The sequence below is a fragment of the Carassius carassius genome, chromosome 8, assembly GCF_963082965.1.
Source record: "Carassius carassius chromosome 8, fCarCar2.1, whole genome shotgun sequence".
NCBI lineage: Eukaryota > Metazoa > Chordata > Actinopteri > Cypriniformes > Cyprinidae > Carassius > Carassius carassius.
In genome coordinates, this window is record NC_081762.1 from 29458627 (window position 1) to 29484557 (window position 25931).

At 38.0% G+C, this 25931-nt stretch overlaps 1 protein-coding gene across 1 annotated transcript in view; it reads left to right on the plus strand.

The window, feature by feature from the left end:
- Positions 1-10838: 10838 nt before the first annotated feature.
- LOC132145700 (retinoic acid receptor beta-like) overlaps positions 10839-25931 on the plus strand; it is a 266819-nt gene continuing 251726 nt past the window's right edge. The window contains exon 1 of the mRNA XM_059556909.1: positions 10839-11056. The gene's annotated coding sequence lies outside the window, so the exon portion shown is untranslated. The remainder of the gene's footprint in view (positions 11057-25931) is intronic.

Below are 25931 nucleotides of genomic sequence, written 5' to 3' on the forward strand. Positions count from 1 at the left end.
GGTCTGAGGACCGTAATTTTTAGGAGACTTCAGCTACGAGAGTCCTGATGCTGTGGCTCAGGAACTCGGAGGGCAGGCCCCTCTAGGGAAGAGCAGTGTCTCTCCTCAGTGCCCTCAGGAGATCGATCTGCCAACCCTGCTGGTGTTCCAGGGTGCAGCGGTCTCCGGCGAGCGCTTCTATCAGTTACTGCATGGAAACGTAACGGTGCTACGAGGCTCGTGACCTCCTGGGAGGTTTCCAGAGCAGCTAGTTCGGCCATCTCCTACCTGTGCGCCGCTTCAGGGCACCGAGCTAACTGCTCTGATGACACCAGAGATCAGTCTTGAGAGGCTGATTCCCTTAGTAGACTATTTGGCAGCGTGAAAACTACTGTCAAATGTGTCTCATTGGGTCCTGCACACTGTAGTGAGAGGCCACAGAATCCAGTTCTGGTGGGCCCCAAGCAGGCTCTGGTAATAGAACAGAAGTAGACTCTCTTTGAGGATGGAGGCCATCGAGGTGGTCCCTCCTCGGGTTGCAGAGTCTGAGTTCTAAAGCCGGTACTTCACTGTTCCGAGGAAGGATGAGGTGTTGTGTCCTTTTTTAGATCTTCACTTTTTGAACCACTCAGTCAGGGGACTGAAGTTCAGCACGCTTGCACAGGCCAAGTCCGAGGACTGGTGTGTCATGATCTATCAAAAATATGCACTTATCTCCATTCTTCTTCATTGGAAGTTCCTGATGTTTGCTTTTGGGGGCAAAAACCTAACAATACGGATCTTTCTCTGGCCTTGCACTAACACCCCACACTTTTACGACTCAACTACATTGACGATTGGTTGATATTAGCTCAATCAGAGCAGATGGCAGTTCGGCATCCAGGTGTCATTCTCACTCACATGAAAGAGCTGGGGTTAAGATTTAACACCTTGAAAAGTGTGCTTTCTCTAGTACAAAGAACCACTTATCTGGGCGTGGTGTGGGATTCGACACGTTGCAGCCACGTATGTCACCTGCTCGGATCGAGTTGATCCTCACTGCTGTCGCGAGAGTGAGAGAAGGCCGGTCACTCATTGTCAAGCAGTCTCGGAGATTGCTGGGTCTGCTGGAAGCTGCATCCAACGTGAATGCTATTGGCCTGCTGTACATGAGACCCCTACAGTGGTGGCTCAAGACCAAGGGGTTCTCCCCGAGGGGAAACCCACTTTGCATGCTAAAGGTCCGGGCGGTGCCTACATGCCTTAGATATTTGGAGAAAACCTTGGTTCTTGTCTCAGGGCCCGGTGCTGGGAGCTCCTTGTCACGATGTAACGCTAGCGACGTATGCATCCCTCACCAGCTGTGGTGCGGTCATGAGTGGCCACCCTGCCCGTGGTCTGTGGAGTGGCTGCCATCCGACATGGCATATCATCTGCCCGAGGATGCTGGCCATGCTTTGAGCACTACATTACTTTCTCCCAGATCTAAGAGGTCGCCATGTGTTGCTGCGCACTGACAACACAGCACTGGTCTCTTACATCAACCACCAAGGAGTTCTGTGCTCACACCGTTTATAGAAACTAGCATACCAGATCTTTGTGTGGTTCCAGGGTGAACTCCTCTCACTGAGAGCAGTCCACATTCCTGGTCATCTTAATATGGGAGCAGACGTCCTGTTGAGGCAGGGACCGAGGCCTGGGGAATGGTGACTTCACACCTAGGTGATGATGCAGAGTTGGAGAGGTTGGCCAGACTCGGGTGGATCTGTTTGCAACTCGAGAGACATTGCACTGTCCCCTCTGGCTTCCTATGACTCATCCAGTTCAACTGGGGCTGGACGCCATGGTACAGACGTGGCCAAGGCTTCATCTGTAAATTTTTCCCCCGATCGCTCTGCTCCCAGGAGTTCTGGAGAGAGTGCGCCGGAATGGAAACCGACTGCTGTTAGTAGTCCCATTCTGGCAGGGCCGGGTATGGTTCCTGGGCCTAATTTCTATTTTTGACGGCACTCCATTGGAGGTTCCTGTCCGGAGAGATCTCCTCTCGCAGGTGGAGGGTGCACCCCCGCATGGAGCTTAGAGGCTGTAGGTGTGGTATCTAAAGGAGGCACAACTCTTAGCTTCTGGTCTCTCAACCGAGGTTGCTGAGACCGTTCTCCAATACAGAGCTCCATCATTGAGGAAACTGTATGCCTTGAAGTGGAAGCTTTTCACTTCTTGTTGTGGAGACCACCAGCTCAACCCAGTTAACTGCCCGGTTGGTACAGTGCTGGAGTTCCTTCAGGCTCTCCACAGGGTTGACCCACTCCACCCTGAAGGTCTATGTGGTGGCCATGGCGGCCTACCGCGCCCCTCTTGGTGGCCAGTCAGTGGGCAGAAACCCTCTTATTACATGTTTCCTCCATGGTGCACTGAGGCTGAGGCCTCCGGCCAGAGGAAGGTTATGCTAAGCGGTGATCAGGATGCTATCCTAAGCCTTGAGTCCTCTGATCTTCCCTCTCATGGGGGTCAAGACTCACTCCTTCTGAAGTTTGGCCATTGGACGGTTTGTCCCCGGTTAGGCTCCTGTCTCCTTCTCTTGCTTTAGCTGTGCTCTTTCACACTAGGCAGAGATTTGAAAGTCTGGCGGCATGGGCATTCTCGTTCCCCAAAGTGTTCTCAACACAGCTCGAGTTCCTGACAAGGAATGTCTGAGGTTACGTATGTAATCCTGGTTCCTTGAAGGAATGATACGCTGCGTCGCAGTGCCACACTTCCGGCATCTCTGGCCGGTGCTCTCTTCATCCTTTGAGGCTGGTTGCCGGCTTCGCCACTCATGCTTTTATGCTTCCTGGTCTCTGACGTCACCCGCCTATGACGTATAGCTCATCCATTTGACTGATTACACACATTATTCAGAGACGTCACGCTGGAGGCGCTCCCCAAAGCGTTCTCGACGCAGCATCTCGTTCCTTCGAGGAACCAGGGTTAAATACGTAACCTCAGATGTTTCTCTGTATTTCAAGACTTGTGATTGGCTGTTCGCTACTGATGACAGATTTTCATATGCACACACCCCATAGTTATGAGTCATGAGCTCAGGATCAGAGCCTAAGTTGACAGAGTATGTTAATTATCACCATCATTGTACCAACAAAGCCTGATTGAACTGGTTTTGTGTTGTTATGTCAACTCAAAACTAATCCCATAACAGGCATCATGGTACAGGCCCCAGGTTCAGTGGGTTTACAACATTTGCTTAAATTGTTCTCTGTCTACTAAAGGGTTTACGATTTATTCTGGAGCATGTGCACCTGAAAGTTTGACATGTGCACAAGAACATCAGTTTGATTCACTTCTCATAGGTAAGTCAGCTCAATACGCTTCACTGCTGAAGACTTAGAGATTGTTATGAAAAAAAAGATAAATTAAACACATTTGCATGACATGAAAAAAAAACACTGAGTAGGGCAGAGTAGATAAAATATATGAATATTTAATTACAAATTCTTCCCAGACATGAAAATGTCTAAACGATGTGTCATTAGCAACCCCCTTTTTTAAGGATGTTTATGGAAAAGTCTGTGAAGATTTGTGTTTAATGGTCACATGGGATGTGGGATATGGGAAGTGTAAACTGAACTAAAATATGTCTGCAGTCAATCAAAGTTCTTATATAGCTCAGCCCAGTTATTACCACATTTGAAACTCTGTTTCATCACATTCTAGGTTAACTATTATATGTAAAAACTATTATACAACACTGATATAATGGTATACTGAGATAAAGGACAAAAAAGTTATCTCAGTGGTCACTATTGTTGCCATCAATGTGTTTACTCACTCTGTGACCACACTCAACAAAAATGGATAATTGTATAAACATATACGTATTAATACTAGACACTTTAAAGATAACGTGTAACAGTTTGACCTAACCATGTGGCACTGAACATATTTTTAACCTTAAGGTGTTTTTTTTTTTCATATTTGCAGAGAATGCACTAAAATACCAGTCAGTAACATTTGTAGAGCCTCATAAATGAAACCGTTCCTTATGGTCACCATTGTGACCGATGGGATTAAATTTAATGCATTTGAATTAACGGAATTCTTTTTTTATTAGTTTTCAAAGCTTGTTTTTATGTGTAGTTATTTACTGTATGCATTTAAAAGTTAAATATTAATTATCAAAACATTATTGTTTATGCCTAATGTACTTATAATGTAGTAAATAAATAGATAATTAATCTAAAGTCAATTTAATATGCCAGTAAATGCTTTCACTGTGAACTCTAATTTGATACAGATGAAAACAGAGTAACATAACTACATCAGGCATATGTCATGTGCTCACAGCTGATTGATGATAGCTGATTTGCAATCTCGAGTCTGTAGCACTTGTTAATGGGTTATAATAAAAAAAAATTAAAGTCAGTTTATTAGGTGGCCATCTTCATAATGCACTCAAATGGCTATTTTTAGTGATGCAAATACAGTTTCACACCAAAACAGCTTCTTTTTTCCCCCTTTTCGGGAGCCTGACAGCCTGTCCACATTTACTTTGTGAATTCTTTAGATGGTTATTGGTCTGGGTCACCGTGATTTTGACAAGTAAGACGTTCCTGGATCAACATCTTTTGCTGATCCTGGATGAACATTTTTTGTTGATCCTGGATCAACATAACTGTCCAAAAATATAGACTAAATCCCCAATCCCTACCCCTAAACCTAAACCAACCCATTATTTATTCCTAAAATCAGTGGGAAATGATAGCTGATTAACAAGGATATAGAAGCATCTTACCCTAATCATAAGCCTAAATTTCCTGAAAAGTTATCCCTCAGTTCTGATTGGTTAATTGGAATGTTGTTCCAGGATCAACAAGGATGTTGATCCAGGAACATGTTGTACTTGGAGAAATCAGAATCACCTATTGGTCTTACATTCTCATTGCAGACCATATATTGAATGTCCATATCTGACTATACTGGCAGAAGTTTACTGTCTCTGTGATAAGCATTCATGTACGGGCTGTGTTGTGTCTTTATATTCAGAGCTATAGCAACTTATAGTCCATCCTTTCAATCACTACTTTTGTGTCTGCTTGAAAACCCAGCCTAAATACATTCATTTTCACTCCGCTGAGTCCCAAACAAAGACAGTCAAGAGATTTATTGTGCTTTTCCTCTTTTCTTTCCATTTCTTGTTGTCTTTCCAGCTGAGCCACCCAAGACTCTGATCCAAACAGCTGGCCAGAGACTACACACAGACAGTGAAACTGGTTTGTTTACTGTTAACCCAGTCAACTTTGTGTTTTATCTTATAAATATATATATAAACACACGAGACGTAAGTGGCATTTTAAACTTTTTACTGTGGGCATTTGTTGCTGTTTTGTTTTTGTTTTTCACAACAGTTTTACTATCCATAATAAGCCTGTATTTAATCATAATCGAACAGTCATTCCATTTCTAGTAATTTAAGATCCTCTTATAAAAGGCAGAAATGATTCCAGCTGAAACTTCCTCAAATGAAATGAACCTGAAGCAGGAAATAACTCTGTGCTGCCATCTCGTGGTGTCATTGATACAAACACTGTCTCAAGCTCTATGGTCTCAAGACTAAAGATGGTGCTACAGCAAGCATGGACATCCACTGCTTTACAGCCAGAGGCCATGTGATGTGCGGCTTTGAGTGTACCAACACATTTTGATAATAACTTTTCTGACTTTTCCGTGGCTTTTCCATGTATTTTTCTGATGTTAAGCATTATTGATAGCCAGATTTCTTTTTTTAAATCATTATTTTATGGAGACAGTTTGCCTGATTTCTTTTCTTTTTCTTTCCTCTCTTTCTTACATTGGGAATCACAATAAAAAAAAAAATCCTAATATGACATGTTTTGAAAAAAATGTTCTTTGTGACCTCTACTAGAGCATAGTTTGATTTAAAATCATATTGAAAGAGTGTTTGTGCGTCCCTACTCTTTTGGATCAGGGATGAATTTGACGTTGAGTTCTTTGCGATGTTTAGCTTTTTATAAAATAATTTTTTCTTCAGTTAAACAACAGAATGTGTTAAGGCTGGAATGCACAATACAAGTTTTGTCCCGATTTACAGTCTAGACAAGTTGATGCTAGTTGCAGAAAGTCAAAGCCAGTCTGATTTCATAGAAAAAATGCAGTGTGTGATGTCACAGACTTCATTTCTTAATTTTAATTTTATTGTTTTTGTTTGACATGTCTCCTAGCAACAAGGCATGCAAGTTTGTTGTGTTAGGAACTGCTTGAAAGGCTTTGTGTAAGCCTCAGTCTTTATTAAATGACAAGTTTCTCTTTAAGATGGCACTCTGATTTTCCTGCCACTGGAGGGCGCAACACCTCACAATGACTGCAGAATGAACAAGCTAATGATGGCCATATGTTACTGTTTTGAGGCCATCATGCATCAAATACTGGTCTTTTTACTCCTAACAGCCCTAAATATCACCTTTTTAAGCATTTTCCATTTGCATACTGCTGATGTGAGCTGTCACAGTCACATAAAGGTGTTTGAATGCAATGCGTGGCCTGCTTGAAGAGATAACACATAATGCACTGAAGAGTGAAAGCTGGGAAAAACGAGAATGATGTCTTTCAATTATTGTGTTGCTATGGCTGGAAAGAAAAAAAAAACACACTCCCTGGAGGTTTCTTAAACAAAGAAAAATGCCGATCTGACAGTGTGCATGACAGATTACAGTGCCAAGGTCATCTGTATGTTCTGCAGATGCATGAAGAACAAAAACTTGGCAAAAGCTGGGTAATTTTTGCTAGTGCCACCAGTTTACAATGGCTTTGCCTTTTTTTCAGTCTTTTGTTATTATCTATTTATATACTACCCTAATAAAAAGTTATATAATTAAAATACATTTATTTAATACTAAGTATAGTTCAAATCAAACTATATTTACTGACATATCTTTCTTGAATTCACAAAACAAAGGCTTTGTCCTGCCCTGCAGTCCAACCTGTGTCTCTGCAATTATTAAACTTGAAAGATTCAGTATTGTTTTTCAGAAGAACTTAGCTGTGGTCATGGTGTCTACATTCAACTCTTCTGCATTCAGGATGAGCACTGAAGCAAATTTTATTCAAACTGTTACATTCAAGATTTCTGCCACCTTGGGATCTCGCTATATGTACAGATTGAAGAACTTCATTCTAGTGCTCTTTGAATTTGTCATATTTTTCAGTTGATGGCAAAAATGCATGATTATTTCCAATATTTGACCCTGGAGCACTAAACCAGTCATAAGAAGCAGGGGTATATTTGTAGCAATAGCCAAATTTTCCATTTTTCTTTTATGCCAAAAATCATTAGGATTTTAAATAATTATCATGTTGCATGAAGATATTTTGTAAAATTTATACTGTATATATATAAAAACTTAATTTTTTTATTGGTAATATGCATTGCTAAGAACTTCATTTGGACAACTTTAAAGGAGATTTTCTCAATATTTTTTTTTTAAATAAATGTAAATAAAATTAATTAAATTATTTAGATTATTTAATTATTTTATCTAAATTAATTAAATTAATTTAGATTTTTTAGAATAGTTTTTTTTTTGTACTCTCAGATTCCAGATTTTCAAGTAGTTATATCTCAGCCTAATACTGTCCTAACAAACCATACAATAATGGAAAGATTATTTATCCAGCTTTCAGACCACCTCTTTAAAGAAAGCAAAAATTCATATTTGGACAACTGGGAAAATAAAAGAAAAAACATTCAAAAACTTGAATGTAATCGGTTCAGCAATTAATGTTATTCTGTTGGTTTTTTCCTTATAATATTTTTAATCCATTTCTTAGCTCATTTATTTATTGCAATTTATTGTTGTTTGGTATTGCTATTGAGTAAAGTTATTTTTCTCATCATTACTTGTTTTGTGTATAATGCTTTGGCTATATTGTATGTAAACAATCATTATACTAAATTAAATTTCAAATTGAATTAATAGAGAGCAAGAGAGAGAGAGAGAGAGAGAGAGACTAATGGTGTGTTGGCTGATTGTGAATGCAGACTCTGAGGTAACTGTGAGGTTGGTTGGTAAATGGGAGAGATAAGGAACTGTGAGTTGATACAGTTTCTTGTCCACGGCAGAATCAGTCTTTCCTTTCTTCTGCTGTCGGTGGCACGGTTGCTCTGTAAAGAGAAATGCTCACTCAGTCTCTGTGCTGATTACAACATCATCCGTTGCCAGTGACGAAGGAAACAGAGAGGAAAATGAAAGAGAGGCGGATGCTGGAGAGGAAAGTGATCATTAATGAGGGAACGGCAGATGCTCCAATCTGTTGAGTGGATTCATCCATCAGGATAATAACACCACTGGCTCCTGTCTACTCAGGTCTGTGTCTGTTACTGAGCGAGACAGACACACCTGCGATTCTCTGAAGATTTACACTGATCGGCCTGATACAGTGCACTGAATATGGATCATATATGTGACCCTGGACCACAAAACCAGTCATAAGGGTCAATTGAGATTTAAACATGATCTGAAGCTGGATAAATAGGCTTTCCATTGATGTATGGTTTGTTTGGATAGAACAATATTTAGCTGAGTTACAACTATTTGAAAATCTGGAATCTGAGGGTGAAAAAAAAAATCCCAATATTGAGAAAATCGCCTTTAGAATTATCCACTTAGCAATGCATTTTATTATACAAAAATTAAGTTTCGATATATTTACAGTAGGAAATGTACAAAATATCTTCATGGAACATGATCTTTAATTAATATCCTAATGATTTTTGGCCTAAATGAAAAATGTATCATTTTGACTCATACATTGTATTGCTGGAAATTGCTACAAATATACCTGTTCTGCTTATGACTGGTTTTGCACATATAGGATGCTGTTATCACAAGGCTTTTTGATGTCCGATGGTGTTTTAGACTCTATCTGGACATGCTTGTGCATCAATAAACCATCCTCAAGAAAAATTGTTGTGTAAACGCCATAGTATACGTGTGTTTGTTAAGCTGTGCATATTGTGTGCATGTGGTAAACTGCATCTGTCAAATCTGAAGTGTCTGAAGAAATCAAAGGTTACAATAAGACACTTTAAAATATACTTTAAGTTGAATAAAGGGGTCATGTCAAGTAAAAACAATTTTTTTCTTGATTTTTTGAATTTGTGTTTGATTAAATAAATACAAACTTTAAGACCTGAAAACTTCCTCCCCACTGCAGACTGTTTACTGCAAGCTGTGAAAAACAATCCAATGTCACTGGTTCTGTGACATAACAATACTATATTTATGTAGCCTAGTTACCAGAGTTAGTGCTTCAACAGAAAAACCATCGTGAGTGAATATTGTTTTGTTAAATCCTTCTCCAAGGATAGAAGTACTAACATCACTGTTGTATTAGCATCTATTTGTCTGCGCTTAAAAAAATGCTGTTTTACTGTGCTAATACCGGTGTTGGGAAAGTTACTTTGGAAATGTAATAGGTTACAGATTATAAATTACCCTATTTAAAATTTATTAAGTAATGTAACTATTTCAATTATGTATTAATGTAATGGATTACTTTTTGATTACCTTTCTTAATTTCTATAACAAATGTTTTCAAATGTTCATCATTCTGAAACATTTAAAGCAGGCAGGGTAACATTACAGAAGTACTCATCACTGATTACTGTCAGACTTTCACAATCCCTCTTCACTTGAATTAAGATTTTAAAGGTCAAATACAGATTTAAAATCATAAGATATAGTTTAACAGTTATGATACTGTTTTTTTTATAAATTTTTTTATCAAAACGTTGCATAGGAAACAGGAAATGCGGGCATCTACTGTACCAATGCTTTGAAAAAAAAAAAGAAAAAAACCTGTTAATCTTAAAAATTAAAGCATTTACACACAACCAAATAGGAAATAAAATGGTTATCAAATAAACAAGTCTGTTTTTGTCTCCTTAAATCCTGAAACATTGGTTTATCATATATTAGAGATGTCAATGCAATCTGGGAAAGAAATTAATCAAATCTGTATATGTTAGAAAATATACAGATGTTACCCACTTTGTCTTATCGCATTTTCATAAATAACTGTAATTTAATAACACTTTTTTCCAGTAACTGTAGCAGATTACAGTTACACAAAGCTAACTGATTACATTTAATCAGGATTACGTAATTTAGGTACTTGTAATTAGATTCAATTTCATTTTTTGCCAAAAAGAAGCTTTTGTGAAACAGGAAGGTTCTTCAGATGTTTAAAGGTTCTTTATGGTACCATTTAGACAAAAAGTTTCTTCTATGGCATTGTGAAAGCACCTTTAGTTTTAAGAGTGTAGCATTAACTTGTCTAGACTGTAAAAAATAATAATAATAATGTTTCGCAGGTGAACAGATATACAAAGTATTTTTTTTTGTTGTTGTTGAAAGATTGATTTATTTTTAAATGATTTATTTTTATGTAACATGTTTATGGTTTAATTAATCATCAGCTTTTCATTAAACCCATAAACCTCCTGCAGTTCCTCTTCACAAACCCCAGTTTGATGCACTTTATGTTGTTAATAACAACAAAAAAAATAGATGATGTTATTATATATATATATATATATATATATATATATATATATATATATATATATATATATATATATATATATATATGTATGTGTGTGTGTGTGTGTGTGTGTTAAGCATATTGTGGTACACATTAATTTTGTGGTAACTTTGGTTTTACGATATCATAGTTCAGCTGTTGTACCGTCGTGAAACGATGGTTAATTTCTGTAAACTTCAGCCTGTAAATCGAGCTCCAGTTTTGTCTCCGGTAACCGGGGCTCACAGCTGCTCCGGGGCTGAGAGGAGGAGGAGGAGAGCCGGTGAGGAGGGGTCTCTCCGCAGATCATGACATTAGCACAGATCACCCCTGCACCTGCTTCGCGCTTTCTGACAGAAAACTCAGCGTGAGCGAACCGAGGATCTTACCGGGGTTACAGACCGCTGCGATTCAAGCGGCGAAAGCGGACACATCCACAGAAAGCGCGCCTTGTGCGCGTGAATAAAGTGAAAGTGAGAATGTCGTCATCCACAGAGATCGGCAGGTGAGTGCAGCGTTATTCCCAATGAGAACAATACATCAGTGTTTAACCAAAATGAGGCATCATCGAGCGGTGTATTGTTATGTAACTTTGATCAACCAAATCGGCTGACCCTCGTGAAGTTCTGTATGGGTGCCACGGTACACTGATACTGTTAGACGGTAATACCATGGTTCTTTAATATACAGTCTGCTGCAGGCTGCTGAATAACTGCTGTATTCATATACCATATTTTATAAATATGAAAGTCTAGCACAGGGCCTATTTGTTACAAACCCCTTAAGAAAAGCCTTAGAAATGTAAGAGCATTATTAACAGGGATTTTTAAAAGACAAATTTTACAGCTGGGTACAGTAGGTTCTACTGCATGTCATTTATAGCCTGTAGTCTGCTGTAAACTCTCTTATCCCTGTCTGTCATGTCTTTGAAGATAGAGGCCATTATTAATCTGAATTACAGAAGGATCTATAAACCTATGTCATGTGAAACCTCTCGGGTAATTTCTCCTGACATCTGATTTCTCATGGCAGTTGCCCTTTTTTATTGCGTAATTTCTCTATATAACCATACCTCTTTACTCTCTGAAGCATAACAACTAGTTTTAAATCAATGAACAGTTTGGGTTATACTTTCCTTCTGCTTCTGTGGAGTCCTTGGTGTGATGAATCGATGGGAATCTAAATTTCCTGAGTATATTTTGTGTGGGTGTACCTATGTAAGCATATTCTGGGTGAAAAATTAGGAAAATTAAGATAAAAAATACAGAAACACTTCTGTTATAGGGCTAGGTTAGTATATTTATAACTAGCTGCATATAAAACAATACAAAAATAGTCAATACAATAGAATGTCTCCATTTATCTAATCAACTGTGTGTGTATGCATTTCTTTGTGGTTGGTTAGTTATGATGCATTTTATCTGGTATGCCACTTTATCTCTTCTATAAATTATCAAAAGACATTAAGCATAAAATAAGATGGTTATTAACATTTTTACTTTCATACCTTCGATTTGACTTTTTTCACCCAGTAAACAAGTTAGTGGAACAAATATAATCATTATATAAAAAAAACAACAATATTTTCTCAGGGAATCTAAAAAATGTTCTTCGTGTAGTAAAATGTATATTAACTGCTTTAATTTAAGTTAAAAAAAGTTTTCAACTAAAAGTATTTCAATAGTGACCAAATACAATAACTGTAACAACAAGAGGGAAACATCATTTCATACACGTGATGAACACGGAAATATCCAATGCTATCTCACGGCGAATTCGTACGAATTTTATGAGGTGGCTAATTCATAAGACCTCACTCGTACGATGGGTAGGTTTATGTGTAGGTCATTCATACAAATTTATATGAAGTGTGCACCCGTAAAATACGTAAGATTTAGCAAAAATCATATGATTTGTACAAGTATGAATTCGTATGAGTTATCCACCTCGTAAAATATGTACAGAGATCAGGGAATTTAAAATAGTGTTTTCAAGGTCTGAAGTTCTTAAACAGTCAGATCTTTCTATAAGGGAAAGTATTTTCAAGTTATTCTCAGCTTTGACATTTTCAGTTTTGAACTGCATCTCTAAAATATTGTTTTATCCAATTATTCTGAATAACTTGACAAGTCATGCAAATTCACTGCTTAAAAAGCAAATTAAATTGTAGATGCAACAAACAAAACGGTCTCTCTCAGACACAGATTTATTTGAGGAAGATTGCTTGAGTGTCACACAGGGACGAGTCTGTGTTCTTCCTGCAGGCTTGGTTCTGGTTTGCTGTCTTATTCCAAATGCATTTTGTCCCAACTACCTTGGAAAAGAAACTCCTTTGATGTTCCTCTCGCTGAAAGAGGTTTAAAGAAAGGCTTTTGTGGTATGCTAATAATCTTCAATTGACTTGCGAGTCTTTCATTAATGCTTTGCTTTGGCAGACTATCTTAGCAAAATTGAATAAAAGACTTAACTTTGCCTGACCAGCGGCACAGAGGCGTTTGGAGTGTCTGGGATGCTCTGTGAATCTTATCAGAATTCAAGCGGCGTCTCAGCAAAACCAAGTTCAGCATTCTGGGGAGTGCGGTGATATACTGAAGATGTTAGCGTTAGGTGGTGATTAAACTCTCAGTCATGCAAAAGTAATGAGTTGGGAAATATATCAAAGGATGAAGCTTGAGGCTGTAATAGCCTGGTGTACGCCTACATTAATAATGTTGTTAATTTCTCCTGCTCCTCGCCTCAGTAATGTTATATTCTTTTGCTTTCATGTATGGCTTTGTATCCGTTTCAAAGATTTTTAAATTCATCTTAATGTTTGTTAGAGTTAGAAGCTTTTTTTTAAGTAAGTGCCCTTATATTAAAGAGTTTCTGAAATCAATACACATTCAGTAAATCCTTTATAGTAATTCATTTAAGGGACCTCATTCATGAAACAAATTTCTATGTACAATTTAATCTAATATTCCCTTAAAAATTACTTCTTTATGTGCTCAGTGCACCGAAGAACCCAGTAGCTCCTGAAAGGACCCAGTGTTCATGTGATTGCAGACTGCAGTCAGTAGGTGGCAAATGCTCCTCAGTTTTTCAGAAGGTGTCTGAGAAGAGAGCTGGCACATACTAGCAAACATGCAACACTGCATGTCAGATCACTGCTGAATGTGCTAGTCAAATCTGGTGAAACACTGTATATTTTGATAATGCAGATCTGTTTCTGTGTGCATGTAAGTAGGCCTACATCTACAGTTTCTTTGCACTTCAATATATATATATACTGTATTATGTATAATCATAAGAGGCCTTTACATTTGTCACACACAGCAAATACACAGATTAAAACTGCACTTTTGTATAATTTCATCTATTATGAACAGTATTTTAAATATTGAGAAAAAAATAACAAAAAGAAGAATTATTTTAAGCTCTATTGTAAGGCTAAATGCATTGTGGCCTTGGGCATGTGAGTTGGGCTTTTTTCACAAAGAAAGAAAATTCGATAGGAAGATAATTGAGAATGTTAGTGTTAGAGAATTTTTTTTCTAATAAGAAAACAAGTATTGTTAAGAGTGGAAGTGTTAAAGGATCAAGTGTTTATATATATATATATATATATATATATATATATATATATATATATATATATATAGTACAGACCAAAAGTTTGGACACCTTCTCATTCAAAGAGTTTTCTTTATTTTCATGACTATGAAAATTGAAGATTCACACTGAAGGCATCAAAACTATGAATTAACACATGTGGAATTATATACATAACAAAAAAGTGTGAAACAACTGAAAACATGTCATATTCTAGGTCCTTCAAAGTAGCCACCTTTTGCTTTGATTACTGCTTTGCACACTCTTGGCATTCTCTTGGTGAGCTTCAAGAGGTAGTCACCTGAAATGGTCTTCCAACAGTCTTGAAGGAGTTCCCCGATAGATGCTTAGCACTTGTTGGCCCTTTTGCCTTCTGTCTGCGGTCCAGCTCACCCCTAAACCATCTCGATTGGGTTCAGGTCCGGTGACTGTGGAGGCCAGGTCATCTGGCGCAGCACCCCATCACTCTCCTTCTTGGTCAAATAGCCCATATATATATATATATATATATATATATATATATATATATATATATATATATATATATATATATATATATAAAAGAAAACCAGTAGATAGAATAGAAAGGTCAAGAATAGATGCAACAGAAAGTGTTTTTTAGCCATTCGAACTTGAACCCTATGCAAAATTGGCAAGGGGACAATGTTTGCTTTATGGCATCAGTATCTTCAGTGCATCAGTTCACTGCTCATCTGGTAATACATAATATGTGAGTATCATGAGGTGTTGCAACTTAATCAAACAAGTCCAACTCAGCTCCATAATAAAACAACAATAGAAATAACAGGATTGAAAATAGTGCTTTCCAGGTATGGACAAATCATGGAAATAAATAAGGAACAATAACTGATCAGGCACAGATAAATATTGTACTTCATAAAAAAGTAGGGGAAAATAAAAAAGAAAGAAAAGAGTGAAATTTCAAAATCTTAATTTAGGCATAGATGAAGTCTGTACATGTCCAAATTCATAACTCTCTTTTTAACATTTTTTGAACAATTAATTAATCCAGCACTCAATAATTCAATACACAAAAAACATTGTAGTTGAAAGAAACTGTCTTAATCAGTGCTATAAGTAAAGCTGTACTGTATTTTACTGTCGCTTAAAAAAATGGCACGTGTTGAATGTGCAATATTGCAAACAATTTCTCTTCCCTGTTAAAATATTTATTTTTCTGTTCTAACTATGCACAAATATATGGTTTATTTTATTATTTGCATTGAGCTGTTTTTCCTTCTTCAGAACAAACACGCAGCCAACCTTTAGAGAACAATTGATTTGTTTACCTTCTGAATTTATGTACAAACACAATACCTAACTGCATATACAAGCTTCTTAAGCCTCAAGTTATTAATGTCTTAATTACTGAGGCTTTAACCAACACAATATGATCTTAACACCCATATAATTATGCAAATAACTGGATAATTAAACCTTCATTAAACCTAGTTCATAAAAATCCAGTAAATGGATACGATGAGCCAAAAAATGTTAGCAGGGTAAAAGAGAACAAGAAAGAGAGAGAGAGAGAGAGAGAGAGAGAGAGAGAGAGAGAGAGAGAGAGATGAGTGAGAAAGAGAAAAGCAGAGATTATAGAAGAGTCTTTGATGGCAGACCGGGCTCTGGGAATCCTAGCGTGCCTTCAGGGGTAGAGCACTCGCTCACCACATCAATAATGGATGAAAGATATCTTGTTCATTGCAGGACTGAACCAAGCTAGCATACTGATTTCTAACCGTGAGCCGTATGTAAAAATTGCATCAGTGGGTTTAATTTGCCTCATTAAACTCTGCATACCTGAACACTGTCAGTTTTACGGAGGAAGCTGAAGGGCTCTATTTTTAAAATTTTGTTGGAGGCTTGTTACTCTCAATAAAAACAGAATGTAGGTTCATCTCGTGGTGTAAAATAAGCCGTGCTGTATGATTATTCAAGAGATTAGAATGAAATTAGTGATGCACTCAAGTAACAATTGTGGGGCGAATAATGAAAGCAATCTGAACATAGTTATTGGTATAAATAAGAAAACTTAAATCATCCCAAATGATTCTTTTAAATTACATTCTTTTGAATAAGTAAAAATATCAGTATATTAATATTTAAATTAATATTACATGACAAAAAAGTTATTACCCATATATTTAGGCTCCAAAAACTATTGCGAAAACTATAAAAAGTAGTGAAATTAATTACTTAAATCCAGATTGTATCAGCTGACTCTATTAATTCAGGTATATTCATGGAATGCAATGCCTCCGATTTACAGTACAGTGAAGGTCAGAATTATTAGCCCTTTTGGTAAATATGAGCAAAGAAGGCTGTGAAGACAAATGTTTATTCTCTTGATCCTTCATTCAAAAAATGTACACAAAATCCTTTCATTGAAGTAAAACAGTTGAAATGGGGACAATTCTCATTATGAAATAAAAAAAATTCTCCGTTACACGGTGGCCACAGTTATTGGCCCCTTTTTCATTCAATATTTTTGCTACCTTCATTTGCCAAGAAAACAACTACTATAATGCCTGGTGTTGGTTTTTGTATTTGTTTTGGATCATTGTCATACCCTCTGTAAAACGAGCCCCGGTTTATTTATTTACTTTTTTATGTTGGTATTTTATAGATTCCATGATGTCATGAATCTGAACAAAATGACCATTAAAGATCCAGCAGTATATTTAACCATGGGAATATGGGCTAATTTTTTTTATCCCAGTGTAAACCCATATTGTGTGTCCTTTTTTAAGTTTCGTCTGACCATAGAAAGTTCCAGTAGTGTCTGGTAACTGATTTTTTTTTTTTTTTTAGTAGAACTCTAAGTTCTACTAGTTTTGCAGTTCCTCAGCTGTGATTCTTGGATCCTTGAGTGTTTTGACACTGGAACTATCCTTCACACTGTCCATTAGAACAAGATACACTTCCTCTTCCAGGATTCGAAACATCTCTGACGGTGGAAATGGGAATTTCCCCTGCAGCTGTACTTGCACTCATTCACATCATTAACATATCCCTCCACACTGGTGTTTTTCCCTCATCATTTAGACAGGCTCGTATAACTCCACTACTTAAGAAACCCACCCTCAACCCATCTTTCTTAGATAACTACAGACCAGTTTCCCTTCTTCCTTTCCTTCATCCTTTCAAAAACACTTGAACGAGCTGTGATCAACCAAGTCTCTGCCTTTCTCACACAGAACAACCTCCTTGACAGCAACCAATCTGGTTTCAGAAGTGGACATTCAACTGAGACTGCCTTACTCTCAGTTGTTGAAGCCCTAAGACTGGCAAGAGCAGAATCTAAACCTTCAATTCTTTTCTTGCCTGATCTGTCCTATGCTTTTGACACGGTTAACCACCAAATCCTCCTATCAACACTACTGACAAAGGGCATCTCAGGAACCGCACTCCAGTGGTTTGAGTCTTACCTATCAGATAGGTCCTTCAAAGTATCTTGGAGAGGTGAGTTGTCCAAGTCACAACATCTCACTACTGGGGTGCCTCAGGGCTCAGTTCTTGGACCACTTCTCTTCTCTGTCTACATGGCATCATTAAGTTCTGTCATTCAGAAACATGGCTTTTCATACCACTGCTATGCTGATAACCCTCAACTCTACCTCTTATTCCATCCTGTTTGATCTGCTTGTCTAGCAGACTTTTCTTACTGGATGAAGGACCATCACCTTCAACTCAACCTTGCCAATAACTGCTTGTGGTTCCAGTTGTGGTTTCATCACTATTTCACCATCAAGTTAGGCACATCAACCATAACTCCTTCAAAAACAGCCAGAAACCTTGGAGTTATGATTGATGATCAACTGACTTTCTCAGACCACATTGCTAAAACTGTCTGATCCTGCAGATTTGCTTTATTCAACATCAAGAAGATCAAGCCCTTTCTTTCGGAACATGCTGCACAACTCCTTGTTCAAGCTCTTGTTCTGTTTAGGCTGGACTTCCAGCCAGTTCTTTAAAACATTTACAATTAATCCAGAACGTGGCATCAAGATAAATTTTTAATGAAGAATACACGTCACACCTCTGTTTATCAGTTTGCACTGGCTAAAAAAATAGCCGCTCGCATAAAATTCAAAGCTTTGTTGTTTGCCTACAAAACCACCACTGGCTCCACACATCTTTACATGAATTAGTTACTTTAAACTTATGTGCACTCTACAAGCTTGCGTTCTGCAAGTGAACATCGCTTGATTGAGCGATCCCAAAGAAGCACAAAGTGACTTTTACAGACTTTTAAATTAAATCTTCCCTCTTGGTGGAATGACCTCCCTAACTCAATCCTAGCAGCTGAGTCCTTAACCATTTTTAAGAATCGGCTTAAATCACATCTCTTCCATCTTTATTTGACACTCTAACTTTAGCACTCACTATTCTAATTATATTCTTTGAAAAAAACCCATACTACCTTACATTTTATTTATTATACAATTATATAAAAAAGACCTCTAACACTAGCTTGCTCTATTCTTTTTCTGTTGTATCTGTTTTCATTTTATTTATTATATTATTTAAAAGCCTTTGCTACGTGTACTGCGTTTAAGCTAACTGAGACTTGTTATAGCACTTATACATCATTGCTCTTTTGTTGTTTTCGATTGCTTCCATTGTCCTCATTTGTAAGTTGCTTTGGATAAAAGCATCTGCTAAATGACTAAATGTAAATGTAAATGTAATGTACTGGAAAGGATGATTAAGTGAATTTCATATTTATACTCTTGTAAAACAGCCACGTCTGGCCAAAAAGTCACTGCTGGCCAATTTCATGTTCCTAGTCACCCTGGTGTGCTTAAAAATGTATAATACAGTATGAATGGAAATATACCGCAGGGATATTTAATTCATAATAATTTCTTATTATTTTAAATAAATCTGACATTCACTGTAAATCTTAATGCTGTGGTTTGGAAATAATAATAATATATTTTTTTTTTTCTGAAATTCAGTTATTCCTCAGCCCAGCTGTTTTCAATATGTTGCAGAGGGGCTACAGTGGGGAAAAAAAAGTACTTAATTTAAAAATGTGTACTCTCCTGATTAAGTCCCATTTAAAGCATGCTGGGAATTACTTTTTCAGTTATGTTGTCATCAAAAATAATTTCCCAATACTTGACTGGTTCATATTTGAACTACATAATTCAGTCTAGTAGATTGGACATTTTAGACTTTATTTCACCAGAAACTAAATCTAAATTACCTATAATATAAAAGTAGAAATTACAAAAACATTTTAATTTACTTTACTGTCTATAGATAAATACAACTCTGAAAGACCTTAATGTATATTGTGATGTCTTTTTAAGTTTTGTTATGAACAAACAAAAAAATAATAAGCTAAAAAAGGAAAAAGGAAATGAATGAATTAATTAATAAAAATAATACCCACAATGATTTGTACAGTCAGTAAAGATAGCCATTATGTGTTCTGCACTTCAACACTCAAGTGTCAAGTGAAAACAGTTAAAATGGTTTCTTTTCATTTTAATGGGAGTGCTGTAAGACAAACCATACAAACAAACAAACAAACAAACAAACAAATAAATAAATAAATAAATAAATAAATAAATAAAAGCACTTTAAATAAATAACACCGTTTTTTCACTTTTTCAGCGTGGATGGGAGGGGAATTCTTCCAAAAATCCAGACTTGCTAATTTTCAATAAACTTGTACTGCAAAACAACTGACTTGTTCAAACACATGCAAATAAAGGCAGATAATATTTGAATGATGTGAGGGTTGTTGCAGCATACAAAGCTTTCTGTTAAATGTTCATCACACCTTTTACTCTTAGATTGAGGACTCTAAGGCACGGCATTGGAGCACTTCAAAGTATGTTATGCAGACATTTATGTGCTGCTTTGTGCCTTATGATTTCTTGAACAGATGTTATTTGAAGGGCAACTCTGTTTTAAATGCAGATCTCATTTGCAATGCAGATATCTGAATAATATTCTCAGTTACTAATACCAACACCAATACCCTTGTCCATTTTCCTGTGTCCAGCACGTACAACAACTTCTGAACATCAGAGGGACAAAACACTCTTCAGTCAGTCAGGCAGTCACTCAGTCTGTCAACTAAATATAATGCGATAGGAGTAGTTCTAAACATAATGCTATAATCAATACATTTTTTAGTTCATCTCGCCAGCTGTTGTAGTATGAAGGTCGTAAAAGTCATTGTACAGGACTGTCCTACATATTGTTGTTGTCTGTTTTATTCAGTGACTAGATGAAGAGTGTTTGTCGGGGGGAAATGTTCCAGTAGCTTTGCAGGGAAATAGAAAAAAAGAGGAAACATGATGTCAATGACTTGCTGTCACGCATGAACACTGGCTATATAATGTCCCTGCTCACTAAAACATGCTCTCATGATATCTTCCTCTAGTTTAGCAACCCCTTCTTCTCCCGCTCTGACTATTGACCATTGCGCTATTGCCAACACTGCAGACGATCAGTGGGTAACCACAGTTTACACTGATCCCGAAGGATCCATCCACAGGTTAACTGAGAAAATTAAACATTGAGAAGTTCACCCAAAAATTTACAAATGCTGTCATCATTTCCCCCCTCTCTCATGCCATTCCAAAAAAATATATATATATATTTTGAGGACTGTTGTTAACAGTCAGGTTTGTTTGTATCATTCAGGTTTGAATTGACTTGTGGGTAGGTGCGGTAAATGATGACAGAATTATCATTATGTACTGAGAGTATGAATAGTGGATTTAGCTTTAACTGAGTGCGAATCTGCCTATTTCCTTCTCATACATGTAAGCTATAAGCTTGGATAGGTGTTTAATGATGTCTCCATATTTACTTTGCAGCAGCATATATAGCAGATCTATTCTATTCTAAGTCCAAGTATATTAGGGTATATCATGTCATGTTCACTAACATGCAAAGCTATTCAGTACTGCCATGACAGAAATATAATCATAGACACAGAATTGGTTATTAATGCATACTGTTTTACAATTACATTTGTGCCATTATTTGCCCTAAATATAATATAATAGCATTTAACCTTTTTGGGGTAAACTATTACTTTAAAGAAGCATTGCATTGTATTATTGTGATATTTACAGAGATACCAAATAATTTTTTAGTGTACTAGTACTAGTTCCTCTGGACATGAATGTAGTTTTAACTGCATGCCTTTACTGAAAAATAACATTTTAGGAAAATTTGACTAGTTTTCCACGCTATAGGAACCATTAACAGAGAGAGAACAATAGTACTTAAAGGATTAGTTCACCTGAGGATGAAAATTTGTCCATCTTCTCTTCACCCTCAAAGCATCATAGGTGTATGTGACTTTCTTCTTTCAGAATAATCCAGTCAAAGATTATTCTTCAAAGTTATATTAAAAATTGTCCTTGCTCTTCCAAGCCTTTCAATGGAGTAAGCGGGTGTTGGTTGACAGCAGTTCAGAAGAGGTGAAATAAAGTGCACGCATCTGTAATAATACGTCCCTCACATGGCTCATTGGGGTGAATAAAGGTCCCTTGTAGCGAATCCATGCATAAACACTTTTTTCTCACTTCTGCTGACTGTTGGGAACCAGAAGACGTATGCGTCCCGCGCGCCTCTGGGAAATGTAGGAGCAAAGGAAGCAATGTTTCCTTAATTTAGCAAAAGAAAACCAGTCTCCTCTTGGCTTATTTAGAAATCCTCCCATGTTTTTCTTCGCAAGATCAAACTGTTTGATCTTTCGTCAACCTAAACACAAGCTTTACTCTTCAGCCCTATGGTAGCCCACAATGCAACAGGAACCCCTTACATCAAAACAGAACAGAACATTAAACACTAAAAGACCTCCCTGTGCCGTTCACTGCAAAGAACCGACACAGAGAGAAACTTCGGGAGAATCAGACCTCGCGCTCGTGGGGCAGCACTGGTGACATCTTCTAACAAAAAGCCGCTAAAAGTATGTAAAAGTTGCTAAGTCTAGTATTGATCATATCCACAGCGGGCGGTGGATATGTGTGGCATTCAGTGGATATTGTGGACGAGTTCTTCTGTGTCATCATGTTCTACTAGTTCTGCAGCTTCTGTTTCAGAACTTTCATGCTTAGTAACTCCAAAGACTATAGAATACCCAAGAATACTGTGCGTATTCTGCCCATGGGAGGAATTCCGACCATCGATGCTGTTCTCTGCTGCAATAGTATCATAAGTATCTGCCAAGTTCTTGGTTTAATCGTTCCACTGGACCGTTAGCTTGTGGGTGATAACCTGATGTGAGACTGATATTAATATCGAGTTGCTTGCAGAATGCTCTCCAGACTTGTGACGTGAACTGGGTGCCTCTATCACTGACAATATCTTCCGGCATGCCATAGTTCCTGAAGCCATGGTGGAACATTGCCTGTGCCGTTTCCATGGCTGTGGGGAGTCCTTTCAAGGGGATCAACCGGCATGACTTGAATAATCAATCTATGATAACTTGGATTGCAGTGAAACCATTGGACAGAGGTAAGTCAGTAACAAAGTCTATGGAGAGATGAGACCAAGGATGGGGAAAGGGCAGCGATTGGAGAAGTCCTGATGGTAACTCCTTGGGGGTCATGGATTGTGCACAGACCTGACAGGCTTTTACGTAAGTGGTGACATCTTTGGACATTGAAGGCAACCAGAACGAGTTGCGTAGCAGGTGCAGAGTGCAGGAAATTCCAGGGTGGCCAGAGCTGACAGAGGTGTAGACCCATTGAATTGCCCTGTGACATAGACTCTGTGGGATGTAATGTGTGTTAGGTGGGCAGTTGGCAGGAGCTGATTCTTGGAGCTGTTCCTGCTGTATCTCCTCCATAATATCCCAGGTAATTGGGGCGATGATTACAGATGGGGGAAGAATACATTCTGGAGTATGGCTGTCGAGCTGTCATACTGCCTGGAGAGAGCATCTGCTTTACTGTTTTTGCTGCCTGGATGATAGGTCACTGTGAATTGGAATCTGGTGAAGAAGAGGGACCAGCGTGCTTGGCGTGGGTTGAGTCTCTTGGCACCTTTGATATATTCTAAGTTATTGTGGTTGGTGATCACCTGAAAAGGATGGACTGCTCCCTTGAGCCAGTGTCTCCATTGCTCAATAGTGGCTTTCATGGAAAGTAGTTATTTATTTCTGACATTGTAGTTTCTTTCAGCTGATGTAAGTTTTCTTGAGAAGAATGGACAGGAATACAGTTTACCAGGTTGGCCATGGCGCTGGGAGAGCACAGCTCCGATTCCTGAGTCTGAAGTTTTTACCTCCACATTGAATGGGAGATTGGGGTCCTGATTTTTGAGAATTGGGGCTGTGGTAAATTTTACTTTCAGAGTGTTGAATGCTTGAGTGACCTCTTCATTCCATTTGAGTTTTGATAGTTTTCCTTTCAACAGAGATGTCAGAGGGGAATCAACCATACTGTAGTTCCTAATGAATTGCCCTGTAGAAATGAGCAAACCCCAAGAACCTTTGAAGCTCCTTGATGGTGGATGGTTGTGGCCATTCAGTGACTGCCTTGACTTTGGCTTCATCCATCTTGACACCCTGGTGACTAATGTGATAACCGAGGAATGATGTCTGCCTTGACATACAGTTGATTCAGTCTTGATGTGGTTAATATATTCTGCTTCTGAATTGGAGTATATAATAATGTCATCAATGTAGGCAGTTACAGTACATACGGATTCAGCAAGTCTCGGAAGATCTCGTTAATGTCAAGTCACCTTTATTTATATAGCGCTTTAAACAAAATACATTGCGTCAAAGCAACTGAACAACATTCATTAGGAAAACAGTGTGTCAATAATGCAAAATGATAGTTAAAGGCAGTTCATCATTGAATTCAGTGATGTCATCTCTGTTCATTTAAATAGTGTCTGTGCCTTTATTTGCAATCAAGTCAACGATATCGCTGTAGATGAAGTGACCCCAACTAAGCAAGCCAGAGGCGACAGCGGCAAGGAACCAAAACTCCATCAGTGACAGTGAAAAAAACCTTGGGAGAAACCAGGCTCAGTGTGGGGGCCAGTTCTCCTCTGACCAGACGAAACCAGTAGCTCAATTCCAGGCTGCAGCAGAGTCAGATTGTGCAGAAGAATCATCTGTTTCCTGTGGTCTTGTCCTGGTGGTCCTCTGAGACAAGGTCTTTAGAGGGGATCTGTATCTGGGGCTCTAGTTGTCCTGGTCTCCGCTGTCTTTCAGGGCAGTAGAGGTCCTTTATAGGTGCTGATCCACCATCTGGTCTGGATACGTACTGGATCCGGGTGACTGCAGTGACCATGGGCGTAGGTTTAGGGGGGGAAGCTTGGTACTAGTCCCTATCAATATTTTGAGATGACTTATTTGTCCCCACCAATATTTACCAAGCTACTTTGAACTGCTATTTGGATCTTTGCACTGTTATTTGGATTCTAACGGCCAGGACGACGAAAGTACAAGAAACGCTGTAATTTGATTGGCAGCGGGGTATCTGACAGGCTACACGCGCGGGCTGGGACTACTTTTGTGCTTGCACTAGCAGCGAGCGGGTGTGTGTGTGTGTTGACGACGCCGACGGTAAGTTACCAGTGCTGTCTCTCTGCCACATACATAGGCCAAAGTAAAAACATTTTAATATTCCGTTTTTTGTAAGTAGGCAAAATAACTAGCTAGCCACACAAATAAACTAGCAGTAGTGACTGATCAGGCTTTCAAATGCAGATTCTACTGTGGAAAATAGTATTAACTGGTGGTAGTATGTGTTACCCAGGATGATAGAATGCTACGTTAGCAAGTAACTGAATGTCAATTAGCCTGTACCTTAACTTAGAATCTTGCAGTCAACATAAACGTGAGTGTACTGGAGTGTAAATAGTGTTTATAATATAAAAAGGTTATTATATTTATTTATTTATTTAGATTTGTTTCCTTGTGACAGAGTATCTTTTGTTAGTGTAAATACTAATGTACATAATAATTTATGTTAATAAAACGTTTGGTTGTTCAGCATTACACAGTCTCAGGTTTTTATTTTTTGAGAGTGCATTTTTGAGATTATACACTTATACTAGCTCTTTAGGGACAGTATACAGGATGGTATATCAGCGTCAGGATTTAATATAAGGAGATGAAGTAGATTCACTTCTGTATTGTGATATTCTGTATTGCCAACAGTCTAAAATAAAAAAGGAAATCACCATTAAATCACTGGTATCTTACAACAAAAGAATTCCTGTGGGGGTGGGGGGGGGGGGGGGGGTGTATGGGGGTGTCCCCACCAAAGCTGAGACCAAACCTACGCCCATGGCAGTGACCCTCTGATCTGGATACAGACTGGATCTGGTGGCTACGGTGACCTCGGAATAAGAGAGAAACAGACAAATATTAGCGTAGATGCCATTCTTCTAATGATGTAGCAAGTACATAGGGTGTTACGGGAAGTGTTCCCGGTTCCGGTTTACCTAATTAATGCAGCCTAAAAATCCTTTAACGGATTTGGATATTAAAAGCATATTAGTATGTTATGTCTAAGCCAGGTTAAAGAGATGGGTCTTTAATCTAGATTTAAACTGCAAGAGTGTGTCTGCCTCCCGAACAATGTTAGGTAGGTTATTCCAGAGTTTAGGCGCCAAATAGGAAAAGGATCTGCCGCCGTTGATTTTGATATTCTAGGTATTATCAAATTGCATTAGTTTTGAGAACGTAGCAGACGTAGAGGATTATAATGTGAAAGGAGCTCATTCAAATACTGAGGTGCTAAACCATTCAGGGCTTTATAAGTAATAAG